The following is a 20719-nucleotide window of genomic DNA, read 5'->3' as shown; positions in this document are numbered from 1 at the left end:
GCCCTCCTAGCTTTAAAAAAGGGAGGTTCTAGTTGCTAATAAAAAAGATAACATTAAAGGGGGTTGGGGGCGGCTTATTAACAAGGGGTTAAATAGTACTTTAAACGAAAATATTGAGGGAAGGAAAGAACATTTGTAGGGATAGGTAGGGAGAAGAATAACTCGAGGAGGAACAAAGTTAGGGGGGGTTTAACAAGGACAAGAGGGGTGAGAAAAGGAGGGCGGGGGTTAGGGGGGGAGATGTGTGGATTTGTGAGAAAAGTGTGTGTGTGTGTGAGGCCCATCCTAGAGGGCAAGACCACATGGTGGGGACTAAGCCCACCTAATAGTGTCTTTATAAAAAATGGATCAATATGGTAAGTGTCAAAAAGTGATTTCACTAGTATAAGCGTAACCCAATTTCACAATAGGATGTCACTAGTCACGTTTTTGCATATAAAAAGTAATAATTAGTAATCAAATGATTGCTAAGAATTAGTAATAATTACTAATCAAATGAAAGGAATCAAAACATTACCTATTAGCAAATATTTATCCTAAGCCTAAAAATATCCAATGACAACATGACTATGAATTATACATACTAAAGAGTTGTCCAATGAATGTTAATTAACTGTATGGCACTAGCCTGACCAAAGGCTAGTTGGGAAAACAATGTGTGTGTTTAGATTTAATAATCCCATCAATAAATGAGCCATACAATTAATTCTATCATTTGGATAAAAAGTTACATATGAGATGAGGACAAAAATATTTAAGACATCTAAGATGAGAATTGCAAAAATTGAGAGTTTGCAAAAAAACAAAAACAAGTATATTAATATTGAGTTTGAAATAGGAACACAAGATTGGAAAAAAGTATCGAATGCATCAGGTAGTCCAGGTTCCGAAGTCATGGACCACTTATCTGTCACCATCCACAGAAAATTATTTGTTAGAACAAATTTTTGGCATCATGTGGGAAGACAGGTAAGGTCTACGTTCCCTTGCTTGTTATTACTTTTACCAAGCAGACTTGAAACTATAAGTAGATTCTAAATGTATTCGACAAAGAATACAATTGAATGTAATTATCTAAGGGGGTAGTCCAAGAGCAACATAATTAAATTAGAAGATGGGGGCTAGGCCGCACCCACGAGTGAAAACAATTGAATTATTTTATCAAGGGGGGTAACCCACAAATAAGCAACTTAATTGAAATAATCGATGAAGGGTTATCCACACCCTTCTCAAGATTCCTTTATTTATGTTTAAGAAATAACTTTCAAGAGGGCGGTATTCCACGTCCTCAATAGAGACATTCCGAGGATCAGTACCAAAAGTCCATTATCCATGTTTTTATATACATAAGCTGAGTTAATAATTAATCAATTGTTTGCGGTTAAATAACTTTTGTTGAAAGAAGCAATAGCTATAGAGAAAATTAAAATTAAATTAAATTAAAGCTAATGGGATATGAGGCAAGGGCGTACAAGGAAAAAGGTACAATAAACCAAAAAGAAACCTCACTAAAACATTCAATAATATAGAAAATAAGTAAAGTAAAGGAGGATATATAATTAAGTAAATGGGAGGAAGTGAGAGGGAGAGGGAGAGATAGCGAGAGAGAGAGATTTTATGTAGAGGGAGTAATAAATAGAGCATGATGCAAAGAAATACAAATAATATATATTTAAGTAAGTAGAAAAAGTTGAGTGTTTAAATTTTATATACATACATATAAAGTGTTTAAATTATATATATATATATATATATATATCAACATACACACAATATAGGCACATATAAAAAAAAATACAACAATAGAAAGGGTTAAGTAAATATGAACAAATATGTAAATTTTTACATGTAAATCTAAAAATAACAAGAAAAAAAGTGGACTATGTAGTGTAATATCCCCCAAAAGAGACGTTCTGCATGAGCAAGTTCACAGTTCAAGAAAAGGGTTTCTCCTTGAGTTTCTCCTCGCTCTAAGGGGTATTGAACTACGCTCCATGGGTCCCTAGTGTTTTTGGTATCGCCGCCAAGGGGTGTAATTATCCCATATTGTTTTCAAAGATAGCTATGGTTATAAGGGCTTTCGCATCTCGGAACGCAAGCTCTTTAGCTTTCCAAATGAGATCTGGCCGATCTTTAGGCAAAGCAATCGATACATACATGCCAAGAGGAAAACCGACAAGTGTATGCCAAGCTCGGGGGATTCACAGGGGGAAACTTATGATATCACGTGAGTGTACAATAGGGGGTTTTTTTGAAATGAGGCATAAGCTTATACATTAGGGGTGGGGGCCCTTTTTTTTTCCCAATATTGAATTTAAGCTAGGGGGACCATGTCATATTTAAGAAGGGGGGACATAATATAGGTTACCTTGGGTAACTAGTCCAAACAAGTTTGATTTTGTGTATGGTTTTAAATAGTCATAGGGAAAGTAATCTAAATTTGCTTATTGTGTAATCTAAAGGCTTGAGAGAGAATGTAGATTTAAGAAAAGGGGGGGACATAAGGGAATTCTGGTGGTATCTTATAAGCTTAAATAGGGGTGTTTTATCATCCTACGTGGATCTTAAATAGGGGGTTTTCTTGAAGTTCATGCACGCAGGTGACGTCCCCCTTTAATGAAGAGTGAATCCCCCGGGATGCCAAGAAGGCAGCCAGAGAAGTGCATGAAGGGTAATGCAAGAAGCGTGTTCATCAAGGCACGAGGCTAGAGGGACCTGAGCATTAATCCAATTTGCAATACAAATCAATTAATAAAAAGCTCCGCTTGTATGAATATAATTACAAATGTCATGAAAGACTTGCAATCAAAGATGTTAAAAGGGCATCATATTATATTGAAGTCAATAGCAGATAAATCCAGATAGACTTGGATATTTAGAAGGAACAACAATTAAAATTGTTGGAATTTATCAACAATCAATTGCAAGAAAACAAGGCCACTTTTGAACGTCGTATTGAGCAAAATATTATTCCAATCAAATTGAATATTAGTGCATTGGAGACAAATGTTGCAAAACAAGACCAACAAATCAAATTGTTCAGAAGAACAATAGATTGAGCTTAAAAAAGGTTAGTATTTCGGGAAAAAATTTACTTCGTATTTTTAGAAATCCTTTTAATAAAACATTTTGATAACAGATTTTTATTTGATATTCTTTTTTATTTAATTTTATTTGATTTCTCACTAAATCTTTCATTTAACTCTAAGTTTTCAACATGCTATTCAAAGTTAGAAAATCAAAGTTTGAGAACAAAAAAGCTCAATCGTCTCAATTACAATCCAAATTTTATATAGAAAGTAAATATTTAAGATTCTTTTACTATCCAAAAAAAACTTTTTAAATCAATTTTCTTGAAATGAAAAAGCAATATCTTTAAATAATAAGTAATAGAATAAATTCAAACAATCTCATATTCATTCATCAAATATATAAAAAATTAAAATGTAAATTTATTTTTTTTGCAAATATAAAAAAATGTTTAAATTAGAATATCTTTAAAAATGATGTTTTATATATTCAATAACAAATATATGGTGCAAGTCCTAACTTATATAAGTTCAATATAATTATTTTTCAACAGATTCAAAAATGGTGAAAAGAAAAAATAATGTATTGAGAAGGTGTCAAAGATCTATCTTCACAGAAGACATTAAATATAAAAAAAGTAAAATTTTCATATTTAAAGACACAACGGCAAATCAAAGATCTGATGAAAGTAACAACTTTGCTTTCAAAACAACAATCAAAGTTGCTATTAGAAGCAAAAAAAATTAAAAATAAAATTGTCAAGTATGACGAGGATCTAATACTATATAAGCACTTAGTAGATTATCAAAACAATTGCATTAATGATCTTGAAAGTATAGTTCAAGATATATAAAGTAACTCTCTAAGACAATAAATTCAAACAATGGAATATATATAAAAGTGTTTGAAAATGTTTTTTGTGTAATGTGTACATTTAATAAAAATTATATGTAATTTGTTCTTTAATCATTAAATTAATGTTTTTGGGGAAACAATTTTGATCACCAAATCATAAATTTTTCATGTGTGGCTTGCCATAGGTTTTACACTAGTTGATATAAAAAATGAAAAAGGGGGTTTTAGTTACTAATAAAAAGGAGAATATTAAAGGGGGTTGGGGAAGCTTATTAACTAGGGGTTGAATAGTACTTAAAATGAAAATATTGAGGGGAGGAAAAAACATTTGTAGGTATAGAGTAGGGAGAATACTAACTAGGGGAGGAACAAAGTTAAGGGGGGTTTAGCAAAGACAATCTAAGAGGCTTTAAAAAAAGGGGGAGGGGGTAGGGAAGGGGGGGGGAGAAATGTGTGGATGTGTGAGAAACATTTGTGTGTGTGTGTGTCTGTGTGCGCGCACGTGCGTGCACGTGTGTGTGTGTGTGTGTGTGTGTGTGTGTCCCACCCTCATCCCAAAGGGTAAGACCACATGGTTGGGAATAAGCCCACCAGATGGAACTTACTGCCCACCTAATATTGTGTGTAGAAAAAATGGGTCAATATGATAAGACTCAAAAAGTGATGCCACTAGTATAAGCGTCACCCAATTCCACAATAGGGTAGCACCCATGTTTTGCACATAAAAAGTAATAAATGAAAGGGAATCAAAACATTACCTATTGGCAAATCCCAATCCTAAAAATATCCAATGACAACTTCTATATACTAAAGAGTTATCCAACAATTGTGACTTAACTGTATGTGAAACCAAAAGAGAGATCTTTCCATACAAATTCACCACTTAACTCAATTGGAGAAGAAGAACACAATCACAGATTGATAGCGATAAGCAGACTAGGTACAATCTCCCCCCCTTAGATGAGTGGCTCATGATTCGTCATCTAGAGTATTTATCATACTTCATAAAAAGCACAAGCAGCCAAAATTATCCCTCTCTTCCAAAATAAGGGATTTGCTTTACATAGCCTCTTTGGGCCCAAAATTGATTTATGTCGTCTCTAAACTATATTGCTCAAACTTTGCAATATTAAAGAAATACAAAATTGGGTCATGTCCATAAAAGATGCGTTGTGCGACACCTCGATCAGTACCCTCACACTAACTCCAATCCTCGCTATGAGTTCCATAATTTCTATTCTGCTGTGCCATGTAATTTAACAAAATATAGTATTCATAACATCCCTCTTGGTTGGATTGCAACTAACCCGAGTTGCGTGTTTGATTATAGGAACTGATGAGGTCTAGAAAATTTTGAAAGAACTGCTCAGTCATCCACTGAGCATCATCTCTTAGGATAATTCTTAAATCTCAAATAGGGTGACCGGTATCTAGGATCTGTGGGCGCAATCTATGGCTAAGTGCTCCATGAGGAAAGGCAACCCAAAATCCTTGCCCAAAATACTAATTGGCATGGGCATGGTGCTCGCGATGGCTTTAGACACTATGGCTCAGGGGTTGCACTATTAAGAAATCCTAGGTATCACGTGCATTCTTGAAAGGGGTATTTTAGAAAACCCTAAACTATAATTTTCCCCCCAATAAAATCATCCCTCTTTACTTATGAACTAATATATTTGTTTCTAAGTTTGAATTTAAAAAACCCTCATCTTATTGTAATCCTATTAAATTTTTTTCCAAAAATGGGATTAAAATACCCCTCCTTTTGAATGCACTATAGTAAAAGTTTTGGAGGTGAACCCCTCGAGGACTATGGGAGGTAGTGGAGGATTGCGTGTGATGACAAGGCCGACTAAATGTAGATGGGTTTGAGCCGACGGTTGCTTAAAGTTGCAGGTAGTGCAGAGACTATGTAGATGGGCTAGGAGCATAGCCAACGTGCATTACAAGGTATAGGCCGTTTTCTGACACAAATACAGACCTTTTTTACACTAATTTTTTTTGAAAAAAGGGCAAAAAGGTTGTTATTTACTAGTGTCAAAAAATGTGCATTGGTATATATGGACGCCGGTAAAGCTCACTATATACCGACACTGGTAAAGAGTTGGTATATACTGACATTTAACAAAACTTTAAAAAAAATTTAGAGGGGCAAAACAAGTCTTGTTGTGGCCTCGTTTTTCCCCATTAATGTTTATTTTTTTGCATTACAAAAGAATGCTTACAAGCAAACATGCGAGATAAAATTCTCAAACCTTGTTTGTTACAAAATCTCCCTTGCAAAAAGGGTGATGAAAAATCGCTCAAACAAGCCGATAGACAGAAGCATATACATGCCGAAGTATATACAACCTTGTTTGTTACAAAATTTCCCTTTCGAAGAGGGTGATACAAAATCACTCAAACGAGCCGACATACAAAATCATATACGTGCCGAAGTATATACAAACTACTACTACTACTTCTCATCCAACTCGTCGGAGTTCGACATACAAAATAACTCAAACGAGCCGACATACAAAATCATATACATGCCAAAGTATATACAAACTACTACTACTACTTCTCATCGAACTCGTCGGAGTCATCATCCTCATCTTTGTCATTGCCCTGGCCCTCGTGACATTCACTTGATTCCTAGCCCTTGTGACCTCTGTCTGATGATCCCTGGCCCTCATCCAGGTCATTTAAGCCAAATCCCCTTAGAACTGCCTCCTCATCCATCACCACTTGCCTCCGTTGATGGGACATTCGAGCTTGCACCCTAAGAGTGAAACTATTTTAACTTGAAATTAGATTGGAACTTAAAGAATAAAACAATTAAAAAAGTGAGATTACAAGTTGGAGTAGACTTATACTAAGTGAGTAGCCATCGCAGCCCAATCGACTGCCACTCCCTGTGCCTCCATCTCAATAAACCACTTCCTCACTCCTATGTGGAATGTGTGGTTTGTCTCTTCGTTTGTGGGAAGGCGACCAAGCACAGATTGTTGTGGACCCAAATTACGAGAGTTAGATAGAGTACATGCGATATGTAATAAAACAAATAGAACAGTAAATTAAATGAAAAGTAGACTTACCACCCATGCCTTGAACACGGCCCTTCTGCCACCACCACCGAGGTGAGAAGCACCTATGGTGTCAAACCGTCTCCTCGCATCCCTCCTCTGATTGTCTAACTTTTGGGGCATGTCCCTCATCTCCTTATTCAAAAACTTTCAGTCAACTTTATTTGCCCAATGAGGTTAATTAGGCCTCTTCGCTACTCCGATGGCATCTCGCAGCTCCGACCTGTGATGCCTTGAAGATAACACACATGCGTCCTCGCATGTACGTGTCATCTAACTCCCACATGGAGGGGTTGGGGTATTGTCTTTTTGATTCCTCGATGACTGCCTTCTTATCTCGGGGGGGTCACTATGTATAAACCCTCTATATCACGTGCATTCAAGGCCTATATTTAAAGTCCCATATCTGTAAAAAATTTCATTAATAAAATGTACCCCTTTTCTATACAAATCTATAAATGTTTTCCAAAACTATTTTAAATAGTCCCTTATGTATATTTATTTCTGTAAATTTTAGAAATAAAAAAAATCCTTCTGTTGAACTCACGTGATAGGGTTACATATGATGAGTGACCCCCCTGAGCTTCTTATTCTTGTTATTTTGGTGCTGCCAGTCAATTGTTATGCCACTCTTGAAATGGTGGCTCATCAACCGCCTCATGGTAGCCAGCACTTCTTTGCCCTTTTTATTTTCTGTGATCTCTTTACCCCTAGTGAGGTCATAGTACAGGTCCTTGGGTGGGGGAGTGGGAGTAGCAGAGCTAGAGCAAGGGTGGTACTTCAAGCGCTTACAGAGCAAGGAGTAGCAGAGGGAGTGGGCTCTGGGGTGCCTCTACCTATGAGTGGAGAGGGCAAGGGACCTGACTGGTACTGGGTCTCATGACCAAGTGGAGACTTGTAGGGATGTGAGTGTGCTGACTTGTCTGCTTCTAGGCAGTGTGGGCTACGTATTCTAGAAGAGGGCTTGAGATTTCATGTCTACATGTTTCTTAAAGAAGCTCTCTAGATAGCATTTTTTTCTGACCTATTGCTATGTGTGCTGAGGCTTTCCACCTCCTGTGAGACAACTAGGAGACCTTGGTGATGAACTCTTGGTGACGAACTATTGATGAAATCCTGCTCCTATTTTTGATGGCCTATTGTTGGCCTATGCCACTGGCAAAGACGCTTTGCCTCTCGGGGGGATCACTATGTATAAACCCTATATATCATGTGCGTTCAAGGCCTATTTATAAAATCCTTTATCTGTGCATTTATCATCAATAAAATGCACCCTTATATTATTCAATCTGTAAATTTTTTCCCGAAATCCTTTTTACAACACCCTTTTGTCTGTGAAAATGTGAAAATGTTGAACTCAGGTGATAGTCTCATACATTTTTTAGTGGCCTTTGCCTGGTTGATTTCGAGGTACTTTGTGAGGTACTGGGCATAGTGGAGGGACATCTCAAAATTTTTGGGCAAGGGTAGATGTGGGAACTCCATTGGAATGACAAAATGGGTGGGAGCATGGTGATGGAGAGCTTTGAGCTCTTGCTAGCAATTGTGGTGGATATCTTTATGATGGGGCCTTGATAGGCCTCCCTTTTAGACTGTGCCTTGATGGGCTCATTGAGATTGGGGATGGCCTCTGTGGTGGTTGTCACAATTGTGGTCATCTAAGGGGTGGAATAAACTTCAAAGTGGGTGGCATGATCAGAGATGCTGAATGGAGAGACAAAGGAAGGGTTGGTTGAGGTGGTGAAGACAAGGCAATTGAAACAGGGGGAAGGGGTGCCAAGATAGTCGGGCTCATCAAGGGATTTAGTGGAGGTTCCTTAGGGAAGGTCACCATTTTGAGACCAATGGGCAAAGGAGTTGCAAGTAAATGATCTGGTTTTAATGCAAGGCAGGCTAAATGCAAATTCATCTTGTAGAAACATAGAGGTCACAGTGACACAAGATAAAATGATGGATATGTTGCTTGCAAAGGAGAGTGTTACCATGGAAGCACTGGATGATGAACAACTTCGGGAGGTTTTGGATGCAATCACAAGTGCCGCGGATTTCTATGGTGAACATAGCAGAGGTCCGCATTTGGATGCCCCGCTTAGTGACTTCTAGATGCCACAAAACTCTCTTTTCCTCCTTTCGAGTTCTTGTTGGGTTTTTTTCCTCTTCTGCCTCCAATTCATCACTCTTGGCATCAAATGAACTTGCTTTCCAAAACTGTCCATCTAACTCTGCATCACTATCCCAATGCTTCTTCTTCGAACACTGTTTTTTCGATTTACCCTTGCCCTTGATTGACCGATGATGTTTAGTCGTTCCAACTTGTAGTGCTTCTCTTGCACAAATCGCATGACTAATCAAATCATCCACGGGTAAAGTTGCTTTGTCAACTATTGCCACCGCCCTCTACACATCCTTAGTCAAACTGTGATTGATTTACTTCTCGGTCTAAAATAGCTATGAAAAAAAGCTGAAATAGTGTGATCACCACATTGCCTTTAAATAGCCTTAAAATTACTAAAGTAGCTCTCTTGTTAAACAAGCGTGATGGTCCCACTATTTCATAGACTACCATGTGTCAAGGACTCCATTACTTTCCAGTAAAGGTGCACTAGAGTGTCAAGCTCACTACAGTGTTCAAAATAATGTATCCAGGGCTTGCATGTCAAGCTCTATAAGTTGTTCCAAATGACTGTATGCCCATGGAGTAAAGACCTAGAGTGCTACATGTCTAGATCTACATGGCGTTCATAATGTTTATGATAAACAATTCTAGCAGATTGTGTCTCATCATTATGCCAATGTGGAAAATATGCCAGGAAAAAACTCAACAATAGTGTGAACCTGTCCCAAATTTAAAATCTCAATGATTAGCACATGGCAATACAGTGTCATGCGGTTGCAAAAATGCCCTAAAAATAGATCTACAACTGGCTACACTGAATTATGCATGGATCCCAAAAGAAAAGTACAAGGAAGGCCTCTTAGATTACTTGAGAGATATTTAAGTTTTGGAATGTGAAGGAGTTTATGATTTTGTTTATTTGCATTCTTAGGATCTCTTGTTTGAGTTCGTAATATCTCTTTTGTAGATTGTAATTTGTGTCTTCGTGAAATTTGTGTAATTGTTACATTTGTTTAAATTTGTTTGAGTTGTCAAGATTACTTGGTGTGAAATATGGCTGATTGTTTATGCTATATCATTTCACAAATGAAAGTTTCTTCCTTTTGTGATGAATATATGCTAAGTGTGTGTTGAATCTTAGTTTATTTCTTATGTGAAGATATTCTATGTGAAATAAATTTCTAAAATGAGGGAATATGTGAATGCTTTTTAACAATTTGCAATCTTACTATTATTTTTGAATGAATTTATTTTTATTTTTTCAATTGTATGAGAATGAATGTTTTACATAATAACTCTTAAACTTGTGCAAACATATCCATTCTTACTCTTAGTTGTGAACTAATATATATGATTCTTCTAATAGTATGTGAATGAATGTTGAACAAAAAATTAATGATTCTTATAGTTGTGCAAAATTTGCATTCTTACACTTACTTTTAAATGAATATATTTTATTCTTTCAAGTGTATGTGAATAAATGTTGAAAATTTACATTCTTATGTACTTTTGAACTCCTTTTGAATAAATTTATTTTATTGTTTCAATTGTATGTGAATGAATGTTAAACAAAATAATCCTTGCACGTGCAAAAATTTTCATTCTTACATTTCCTTTTGAATGAACATATTTGAAATTTTCAATTGTATCTCATTATTATGCCAATAAGGCAATCATGACACTGGGAAAAATCCCAGTGAGAGAGAAAGTCTGTCTGAAATTCAAAATATCGCCCACCAGCGCATCACGTCACGGCCCCAAAACTACCCCTAAAATAGTTTTAGAATTGGCGACACTCAATTGTGCATTGACCCAAAGTGTCCTTAAGAAAACAATAGATGTAAACAAGAGTGTCCTTCAGATGTAGAAGAAAGATGTCCTTATTCTTCACTTTTGCATTAAGTTATACCTCCATCTTAGTTCTTTCCATTGAGTTGAAGTTTAAAAGATCATTGCTAACTTACCAAACTCTTTCACAATCAGTCAGACAGCATAGCCATGGCGCACCAAGCTCCTCCTTCTTTTCCTCCTCTAGCTTCATCTAGCCCCCTCCTCCTCTCCCTCCTCCATTCGCCTTCCCTCCCATGACCCATTCGTCACCTTGCTCTCTTACCTTTACCTTCATCTCACTTACTCGCTCTAAAATTGCACTTGTCTTACTTGCTTCTCTTGATCGCTATGGTTTTGCATCTAGTTCTTGTTACCCAAGATGAAATCATCAGCCTCTCTCTTTGCAATAGTTATCTTTGTCTAATTGAGATCAAGAGTTTCGAGTTCACTCACAAGGGGAGCATACATCTCAAAGTGTCTTAGAGAAAATATGAACAACTCAAGTGTACATTTTTTAAACAAATCATGATTAGACATTCATTCTAGGTGAAGTCAAGGTGGCTACACTACAAGGCATAGGCATAGGCCCTTTCCCGACGAAAACTTCAAGACCAAACCCATGCGCTCTCGCATATAATCCTCATTAAACTCCCAATTTGGCGGGTTAGGTAATTTTTGTTTTAATTCATTGATGACCGCCTGCTTCTTTTGGTCATCTTGATACCGCCAATCGGTAGCAATGCCGCTCTTGAAGTGATGGCTCATCAATCGCCTCATGGTGGCCATCACTACTTTGCACTTTCTATCTTCTATTCTCTCTCCGGTAGCCGTGATTTGATAGGAGAGATTCCCTAATGTGATACTAGAGTCAGAAGGAGTGGAAACTGTGCGAGCACTTTTGGAGCGAGGAGTAGCAGTGGGAGTAGGAGAGGGCAAGGGACCTGACTGATACTATGTCTCTAGACCAAGTGGAGACCTGTAGGAATGTGAGTGTGCTGACTCGTCTACATCTCCCGAGTCAGCACAACATAAGCTGCCCTTCCTACTCTTCCTTCCCTTATGAGAGACACACGCAGGTGATGACCCCTCGGTTGAAGGGGCACGAGGGGACAGCTGGGTAGTACGTCCAGCCGTTGGTGTAGGGGAGGGAATCGATGAGGTCCTTTGAGATAGCAGAGAGAAGAATCTTGCTGCCTCCTCATCGCTCATGTGCGCTACAAACTCATCGGGACTCCCGACAAAGCCATGTGCTCCTGGCAAACGAGTTTCCTGAGGGGTAGTCACAGTGCTACATCCGAGAGGAGTCGGACCAGGGGTAGTCGCAGTGCTAGGTCCAAGAGGAGTCAGACCAAGGGTAGTCCTTGGGGTAGTCAACTGAGAGGAATCAAAGTCCTTGGGAGCATATAGATCGTGAGCTCTCCTCTTGTGAGGCTGTCCGTACTCGTCAGATGTGCGACGTGATCCCATGTCTAACATAGACACAAACACGAAAACAAAAAACAAAAAACAAACATAAGCATAGGCATAGGCATAGGCGAAGGAAAAGAGGAAGAAGAGGGAAAGGAAAAGAGAAGACATATGCATGATAAGCATAAGCATAAGAGACGGAGACATATGCTCATGCTTATGCTTATGCTTATGCATGAGCATAAGAGAAGGGGGAAAGGAAAGAGAGATTGGAAAAGGGGAAAGATGGAAAGAAAGAGAGAAGAAGAGGGAAAGGAAAGAGGGAAAAAGAGACATGTCCTCATGCTTATGCATGAGCACATGTCTACTTCTCTTATCCTCATGCATAAGCATAAGCATGAGCTTCTCTCCTTCCCCCTTCTCTTACACTCATGCATAACCATAAGCATGAGCATATGCTCATGCTTACGCTTATGCATGAGCATATGCTCATGCTTATGCTTATGCATGAGCATAAGAGAAGGGGGAAAGAGAGAAGAAGAGGGAAAGGAAAGAGGTAAGAAGAGGGAAAGAAAGAGAGAAGAAGATGGAAATAGAGACATATGCTCATGCTTATGCATGAGCATATGTCTACTTCTCTTATGCTCATGCATAAGCATAAGCATGAGCATATGCTCATGCTTATGCTTATGCATAAGCATAAGAAAAGGGGGAAAGAGAGAAGAAGAGGGAAAGGAAAGATGGAAAAAGAGACATGCTCATGCTTATGCATGAGCATATGTCTACTTCTCTTATGCTCATGCATATGCTTATGCATGAGCATAAGAGAAGGGGGAAAGAGAGAAGAAGAGGGAAAGGAAAGAGGGAAAAAGAGGGAAAGAAAGAGAGAAGAAGAGGGAAAGTAAATAGGGAAAGAGAGAAGAAGAGGGAAAGGAAAGAGGGAAAAAGAGGAAAAGAGAGAAGAAGAGGGAAAGGAAAGAGAGATTGAAAAATGAGAAAGAGGGAGGGAAAGAGAGAAGAGGAGGGAAAAAGAGAATGAGCATATGTCTACTTCTCTTATGCTCATACATAAGCATAAGCATGAGCATATGCTCATGCTTATGCTTATGCATGAGCATAAGAAAAGGGGGAAAGAAAGAAGAAGAGGGAAAGAGGGAAAGTAAAGAGGGAAAAAGAGACATATGCGCATGCTTATGCATGAGCATATGTCTACTTCTCTTATGCTCATGCATATGCTTATGCATGAGCATAAGAGAAGGGCAAAAGAGAGAAGAAGAGGGAAAGGAAAGAGGGAAAAAGAGGGAAAGAAAGAGAGAAGAAGAGGGAAAGGAAAGAGGAAAAGAGAGAAGAAGAGGGAAAGGAAAGAGGGAAAAAGAGGAAAAGAGAAGAGGGAAAGGAAAGAGAGATTGAAAAATGAGAAAGAGGGAGGGAAAGAGAGAAGAGGAGGGAAAGGAAAGAGGTAAAAAGAGACATATGCTCATGCTTATGCATGACCATATGTCTACTTCTCTTATGCTCATGCATAAGCATAAGCATGAGCATATGCTCATGCTTATGCTTATGCATGAGCATAAGAAAAGGGGGAAAGAGAGAAGAAGAGGGAAAGAGGGAAAGTAAAGAGGGAAAAAGAGACATATGCTCATGCTTATGCATGAGCATATGTCTACTTCTCTTATGCTCATGCATAAGCATAAGCATGAGCATATGCTCATGCTTGTGCTTATGCATGAGCATAAGAGAAGGGGGAAAGAGAGAAGAAGAGGGAAAGGAAAGAGGGAAAGAGAAACATATGCTCATGCTTATGCATGATCATATGTCTACTTCTCTTATGCTCATGCATATGCTTATGCATGAGCATAAGAGAAGGGGGAAAGAGAGAAGAAGAGGGAAAGGAAAGAGGGAAAAAGAGGGAAAGAAAGAGAGAAGAAGAGGGAAAGGGAAGAGGGAAAGAGAGAAGAAGAGGGAAAGGAAAGAGAGATTGAAAAATGAGAAAGAGGGAGGGAAAGAGAGAAAAGGAGGGAAAGGAAAGAGGGAAAAAGAGACATATGCTCATGCTTATGCATGAGCATATGTCTACTTCTCTTATGCTCATGCATAAGCATAAGCATGAGCATATGCTCATGCTTATGCTTATGCATGATCATAGGAGAAGGGGGAAAGAGAGAAGAAGAGGGAAAAAGAAGAGAGAAGAAGAGGGAAAGAGGGAAAGTAAAGAGGGAAAAAGAGACATATGCTCATGCTTATGCATGAGCATATGTCTACTTCTCTTATGCTCCTGCATAAGCATAAGCATGAGCATATGCAATTATGCTTATGCATGAGCATAAGAGAAGGGGGAAAGAGAGAAGAAGAGGTAAAGGAAAGAGGGAAAAAGAGGGAAAGAAAGAGAGAAGAAGAGGGAAAGAGGGAAAGTAAAGAGGGAAAAAGAGACAGCATGAGCATATGTCTACTTCTCTTATGCTCATGCATAAGCATAAGCATGAGCATATGCTCATGCTTATGCTTATGCATGAGCATAAGATAAGGGGGAAAGAGAGAAGAAGAGGGAAAGGAAAGAGGGAAAAAGAGGGAAAGAAAGAGAGAAGAAGAGGGAAAGAGGGAAAGTAAAGAGGGAAAAAGAGACATATGCTCATGCTTATGCATGAGCATATGTCTACTTCTCTTATGCTCATGCATAAGCATATGTTGATGCTTATGCTTATGCATGAGCATAAGAGAAGGGGGAAAGAGAGAAGAAGAGGGAAAGGAAAGAGGGAAAAAGAGGGAAATAAAGAGAGAAGAAGAGGGAAAAAGAGAGAAGAAGAGGGATTGAAAGAGAGAAGAAGAGGGATTGAAAGAGGGAAGAAGAGGGATTGAAAGAGGGAAAAAGAGGGAAAGAAAAGAGAGATTGAAAATGAGAAAGAGGGAAAGAAAAAGAGAACAAGAGGGAAAGGAAAGAGAGAAAAAGAGACATATGCTCATGCTTATGTATGAGCATATGTCTACTTCTCTTATGCTCATGCATAAGCATAAGCATGATCATATGCTCATGCTCATGCTTATGCATGAGCATAAGAGAACGGAGAAAGAGAGAAGAAGAGGGAAAGGAAAGAGGGAAAAAGAGGGAAAGAAAGAGAGAAGAAGAGGGAAAGGAAAGAGGGAAAGAGAGAAGAAGAGGGAAAGGAAAGAGGGAAAAAGTGTAAAGAATTAGGGAGAGAGATAGGAGACTCAAGTTCAGCTTTCTTCACAACACACAAAAGAGAGAGGACACAAGGTTGGAGGGTGAAGCCTTTCTTCACTTTTGCACACAACAACAATACAATAGAAGAGGGAAATACCCTATATGTCAAAACCTAGAATACGTGGTTCATATGTGAACCCAAACCAAAAACATACGTGGTAGTCTAACTACACCACGAGTACAACTAACATAGGCGGTGACATAAATGATAGTCATCCAGGAGATATGTCGGGGATAGAGCTTGATATCTCAACACTCCCCCTCAAGCTCAAATCCATCTCACGTACACCAAGCAAGCTCCTAAATCTGCGAAGCTTCTCGGTACCCAATGCCTTCGTAAAGATATCAGCCACCTGCTCCTCAGTGCTGACATAGACAAGATCAATCTCACCAGCTAGAACCTTCTCTCTCACAAAGTGATAATGCACCTCAATGTGCTTCGTTCTAGCATGATAAACTGGGTTATTAGCAAGCATGATGCTGCTAATGTTGTCACAATGAATGACAACTGCTGCATGAACTGACTGTCCCATATCTGCAAGTAGCTTCCGTAACCAAGCTACCTCACATGCAGCCATTGCTGCACCCCTGTACTCAGCCTCTGTGCTCGACAAGGCAACTGTTGGCTGCTTCTTGCTGCTCCAACTGATGGCACCACTCCCAAGGGAAAACATAAAACCACTAGTAGATCTCCTGTCTGAGACACTACCAGCCCAGTCAGCATCTGTGTATCCATGTACCTGTAATGCACACCCAGCTTCATAAAACAGTCCATAATGCAATGTGGACTTCACATACCGCAGTATGCGCCTAGCCGCATCCAAATGTGGCTTCCTCGGTGCCTGCATAAACTGACTCACCAGCCCCACAGCATAGCTCAAATCTGGTCTGGTTATAGTCATGTAAATCAAGCTACCTACTATGCGCCTGTACATAGTAATATCTTCAAGAAGCTCACCTGTCTCTGCATTGAGCTTCACATTCTGCTCCAATGGAACAGAGATAGGCTTACAACCTGTCATCCCATATTTGGCCAGCATGTCCAAACCGTATTGCCTTTGCAATAGCCATATCCCACTCGGGGATCTAATAACCTCAATGCCCAAGAAGTAATGCAGCTCTCCCAAATCCTTCATCTCAAATTTCTGCTTCAACAGCAGCTTCACTTCATTAATGTCTGCATCACTATCACCTGTAATAATCAAGTCATCAACATAGATGACTATAAGCACAATCCCTCTGTTTGTCCTTTTCACATAAAGTGAAAAATCTGAATTGGAAATCTGAAATCCAATAGTGACAAGATATTGCCCTATCTTGTCTGACCATGCCCTCGGCGCCTGTTTTAAGCCATACAAGGCTTTGCGCAACCTGCATACAAAATCGGGGTGTGCTTTATCCTCATAACCTTCTGGCTGCATCATATAAACCTCTTCCTGCAAGTCACCATGCAAGAAGGCATTTTTCACATCCATCTGATGCAAAGACCATCCCTTTGCAGCAGCCATAGCAATTACTACTCTCACGGTTGCCATCCTTGCAACTGGGCTGAAAGTTTCCTCATAGTCAATTCCATATGTCTGTGCAAAACCTTTGGCAACCAATCTTGCCTTGTACCTGCTAACAGACCCATCAGCATTGTGCTTTACTTTGTAAACCCACTTGCAGCCAATAGCCTTCTTATCATGAGGCAAAGGCATCAAATCCCAAGTGTGGTTTGCATCCAAGGTAGCCATCTCTTCATCCATAGCTGCTTCCCAATTTTTATGCCCTGCTGCATCCTCAAAACATGTGGGCTCTGGCTCCTCTAGAACCTTGACCATATAAGCATAGTGACGTGCTGTATACCCATCATATCTCAGCCTGTCAACTGGATACTTAATACGAGTGGACCTTCGTACAACTGGATCAGTTGCAGGCGTCTTTAAATCATGCCTGCTTTTCCTTGCACCAGGTGTAACAACAGAAGGAATCCCAAGTTCCTCATCAAGGCTCATTTCAGAGCCGCTTGACTCTCCATCAACATGAGAGCTACCAGCAGACACATCAAATACTGGAGCATGGTCCACTTTTTCTTTTCCCTTATGTGATACCTGCACAACACTATCAGGACTGCCATGTGACGATTCACTAGATCTCAATCTCCCTGTCCATGCATTAGATCCACTAGTAGAGGACTCTCTGGGTCCACTCAAGGCTTGAGATTGCTGCTCTGCATTTATTGCAGCATTCCCATTTCCTGCATCTGCATCTCCTACCATAACAGTTGGTGCATACCAGCTGCTCATTTCATCAAAAACAACATCTCTGCTCACTTGCATTTTGCGGGTGGAAGGGTTATAACAGCGATACCCTTTCTGGTGCTGAGCATATCCAATAAAGATGCATTTTTCTGCCTTTGGATCCAGCTTTTTTCTCTTCTCATCAGGAACATGAACATAAGCTATGCAACCAAATACCTTCAAGTGAGAAATATCTGGTTTTTGGCCTGTATACATTTCTTCAGGCGTCATGCCATGGACAGCTGCAGTGGGGGTTCTGTTCATAATATAAACAGCAGTTGCTACTGCTTCAGCCCAAAAATAATCAGGCATGTTTTTCTCATTTAGGATCGCCCGTCCTACTTCTGCAATATGCCTGTTCTTCCTTTCTGCAACCCCATTCTGCTGAGGGGTAGACCTGCATGAGTACTTCCTTTGAATTCCCTGTTCTTTCAGATATTCACAAAATTCTTCTGAAAAGTACTCTCCCCCTCCATCAGATCTTAGCACTTTAATATGCACACCTTTCTCTTTTTCAACCATGGCCTTAAAAGCCTTGAAATGGCTGAACACTTCACTTTTGTGCTTCATAAAATAAATCCACACCTTCCTAGTGTAGTCATCAATAAACGTGACATAATAATGGCATCCACCAATAGAAGCAGCTTTGGTTGTCCAAACATCTGAATGGATCACTTCCAAAGGTCTTCTGCTCACCTTAGCATTTTTGGGAAATGCATGTCTGGCCTGCTTACCCATTTGGCATGCTTCACATACCTTTTGCATTCCCTCAACTCTGAATTTAGGCAAACCTGCAACAATGTTTTTCGTTTGCATAGATTTCAGCCTTTGTATATTCACGTGCCCAATGCGCTTGTGCCATATCTCAATATCTGCAATGACACCTCTCCCATGCGCAAACATAGCAGCTTTCACCTCAGGCATATCAACATCCAAGGTGAACATTCTACCATTTTTGTTGCCTTTTGCAACCAAGCGGCACTTATTTTTCAGGTCCTCAACAAAGCATCCATCAGGATTAAATCTAACCTGCAGACCTTGCTCAACCATCTGGCCAACTGAAACCAGGTTCTTAGTGATTTTTGGAACATGAAGTACATCTGCCAAGTACTTCGTTTTGCCATCCTGCATAGCCAATGGTACTTTACCAACCTGCGTAATTGGGTGCGCAGTATCATCACCTGTTTCAACATAACCTGGCTTATCCAAATTTCTAACATCATGAAACCACTCACCATGACTGGTCATGTGGTTAGAGGCACCTGAATCAACATACCAAACATCATTGCAAGCTGCAGCATCTCCTGACATGGAGTTAACCATATGCTGCATCACAAAAAGGTGCTCATTTCTGTCGTCACCATGCCCACTTGATGATGCATAGTTGCTTTGCTGCAACTTTCCACTTTTGATGTCATTCTGCTTTTTATAGCATGTATTCTCCTTGTGTCCAGGCTTTCCACAATAATAGCATTCTATGCTGCTATTTACTTGCTGGTTCCTTTGCCATGAGCCACGGCCTCTTTGGCTCCCCCTGCCTCTAGAACTACCACGTCCTCCTCCATAGGACTGGTTTTCCTATTGTTGCTGTTGGTTCTGATTTCCTGCACGGCCACCAGAACGGCCTCTTCCTCTACCCCTGCCTCTACCTGTATTCGAGTAGAAAGCAGTCTCTTGAGAAGTTGAGGTGGCTGAACCACCATTCCTTTGCTCTTCACTCAGCAAGAGAGCAATAAGTTCCTGAAAATCAGGAAATGTTTCACGGACTCCAATGGATGTCCGAAATTGTGCATAATCTTTCCCAAGACCATTCAAGGTCACGGACACTAAGTCCTCATCATCAACAGGTGCTCCAATGGAGGCAAGAGAATCTGCAAGGCCTTTCACCTTCAAGGAATACTCATTTATATTCAGATTTTTCCTTTGCACATTGTGCAACTCCTGCTTTAGCTGCATCTTTCATGCTTTGGTATTTGTGCTATACAGCTTCACCAATGTATCCCATGCCTCCTTAGGCGTCTCTAGATCCTGTATATGCACAATCATAGAATCTGAAATGCTAACGGACAGCCAATACAGGCATTTTCTGGCTTTTTCATGCCATTCTTTAAAGGCCTTCAATTCAGTAGGAGTGGGAGCAGCACCCAAAACTGGTTCTGCAGTTTCACCACTGATGTAATCCCAAACTCCCTTTCCCATAAAGAAGTCTGTCATCCTGAACTTCCATGCTTGGAAGTTGTTCTTGTCAAGCTTCTCACTGACAATGGTAGACAGATTCTTAGACATTTTACAAATCACGAATTGCAACAACAACCTGTAAACACAGCAAATGCCTCAGAAGGGCAAATAGCAAAACTTCTGCAAAGAGCCTCACAGGGGCAGATCTGCAACACTGACGAAAGTGGTATTTCACCACACAGTCACTTCCTCGTGACGATTTTGCATCAACAGGCAACAGGCATGAATCTGCAACTCCCAATATCTCTGCACATAGGCATACGATGCAATTTCTATGGCACCTTTCCACCGACTAGCCGCGCGGTGGTCGCACAGCAAAAACAGGGCCTTTTTCTGAGTGCCTGCGAAGAACTTTCGCCTTCAAAACGGGCCCCGAAACGGCCTCAAATCAGAAAAATAAAGTCACCAAGGGCTTCGCCCATTCCCGCAGCATATACTGCGCTCTCACCGCACCGCGAAGGGCCTCTCAATCTGAAGCAGTGCACTCCTGCACTTCTGGCTGTGCTACCTGCAGAGATTTGCTCCCAAACTCGAAATAGGAAAGCTACACTGGTCCTCTTACCAGGACACCACAAACTTGGCTAGCTTTCTTGAGCTCCTTACCACGAACAAGGCTCTGATACCATGTAAAGAATTAGGGAGAGAGATAGGAGACTCAAGTTCAGCTTTCTTC

This window comes from Dipteris shenzhenensis, chromosome 11 (assembly GCF_047967505.1).
Source record: "Dipteris shenzhenensis isolate YYH24624 ecotype China chromosome 11, Dip_SZ_1.0, whole genome shotgun sequence".
Classification (NCBI taxonomy): Eukaryota; Viridiplantae; Streptophyta; class Polypodiopsida; order Gleicheniales; family Dipteridaceae; genus Dipteris; species Dipteris shenzhenensis.
This window is presented reverse-complemented; position numbering follows the sequence as displayed.